A 2,011-nucleotide genomic window follows, 5' to 3' on the forward strand; every position below is an offset into this window, starting at 1 on the left:
GTAAAACTTATCACTTTGCATAAATAGTTTATCTAAAGAGAGGGAAATCCAAGTAAAGCATATTTGATGATTCAGGGAAAGAAGGATATCTTTGAAGTGTCTTAAACTAATTTTCGAAATTCTCAAAGTGGGTTAACACTTAACACCATTCAAAAGGAATCTATCCTTTTCGGATTATGGGCTTTGGACGTGGCCCTTAAGAATTGGGCCTTAATTGGTTGATTCAAAATTGATTTTCCCTATCTGATCCCTACGCCAGCTTTTCCTCTCTCTCTCTCTCTCTCTCTCTCTCCTCAGAAGTGTCAATTTGAAATCGAAACCGGTATACCGAAATCGAAATCAAAACCCCCTGTGTAAAACCATACATACTAAATCGTATTTTTCCCCAAAAATACCTAGAGTCTAAAAGGATAAGACTAACTCCTAAAATGCTAAAACTTGAAAACGCTATTGAAGGAAGTGTGTGCTCCGGCTCTCACCCGTCTCACAACTATGTGCGCATCCTTCTATGGATTGATGTGAGACACCCCCTTTCAAGAGGAGCAAAGCTTCAAAGATCAAGAGACCTGATTTCAGAGGTGGAGTTCAAATATGAGAGGGTGGAAACATTTTGTTACTTTTGTGGCTGGCAGGGACATGCGGACACATATTGCTTGGAATGCTTTGATTGGGTTGAGAGGCATAACCAAATCCATGAGTGTGGGGAGAATCGATCTTGCATGGAGCGCGACATCCGTCCCTTTTCCAGTCATCTTCGTGCTTCTAGGAGTAGTATGCGTCCTCGTGTTTCTGTGCAGGGATACCATGGACAGCCCCATGAACCTCAGCAAAACAGATCTATGCATTCAAGGAGGGCATCCAGTGCTCTTGGTAGTGTCAATAACTTGGAAGATGGGATTGACCATCCTCTTCTAAGGCCAGTAAACTACCACCAGTCCACCACCCTGCTGCTATTCGGCTTGCTGCCACCGCTGCCGCATCTTCTATTAGGGTTACCATTTCCCTAGTCAAATGAAGAAGATGGAAGATGCGTGGAATCCACACCACCCGGTCAGATGGAAAGGAAGCCATTCTTACGATCTTACCCATCACCGGTCCAAATCCAGTCTTGGTCCACTTGTCCTTAATCCAATTCTTTTATGTTGTACCGAATCCATACCGTTTTTCATACCGTACTGAAATGAAACGGTATGGGTATTGAAAATGGTATTCTTAAATGGTACGGTATAATATTGGTATTGGGTACCTATTTTTGATACCGTACCAAAACCGTATCGGTTGACAAGCCGCCACTCCTCTTGCCTCCTAAATCGAAAGATCGATTCTATTTGAACTACTCATTTTCAAATGATATCCACATTGTTAAAAAATATTCATATAATTTAATCTATAACAATTTTCTTTGAAGAACGTAATCCTCTTGCATGGTGGGTTCTCTAGACTGCCAGCTCTTATAACCCTCTTTTTTTTTTATATATAAGAATATAACTGTCCTCTTAATTAGAATAATTTTTTTTTTTTTTGGGGTACAAAGAAAGGTTATTCATTTATGCACGTCCAACGCCAAACAAAGGAAAGCACAATACATAAAAAAGATAGACAACATGATAACTTGAGATATGGATATACGATATCCAAAACCAAGGAGTGGAAATTGACCCGGTCTCACATGCCATTGACATCCAAACTAGGGGTTGGTTCACAAACACTTCCCTAGAAAACAGATTGTAAGCACAGCTAAGTTTAAGTGCATACACAAACGTGCCAATAAAGGGGTCCTCATAGTCATACGTGCCGAAAAGAACAATTCCACACTACCCACGTGTGACGACACACTGCCATAGCCTACTTTCAAACAGACTTGCCGGATAGGCAAATGTCTGATTGATCGACGAGTGGAGCTTCGATTTACGACAAGAAGACCACCAGAATCGTTGCCACAACCTACTCTCGAACAGATCTGTAAGTATCTACTGAATCGGCGAGTGGAGCTTCGTCCGGTGATAAGAGA

The sequence above is a fragment of the Telopea speciosissima genome, chromosome 8, assembly GCF_018873765.1.
Source record: "Telopea speciosissima isolate NSW1024214 ecotype Mountain lineage chromosome 8, Tspe_v1, whole genome shotgun sequence".
NCBI lineage: Eukaryota > Viridiplantae > Streptophyta > Magnoliopsida > Proteales > Proteaceae > Telopea > Telopea speciosissima.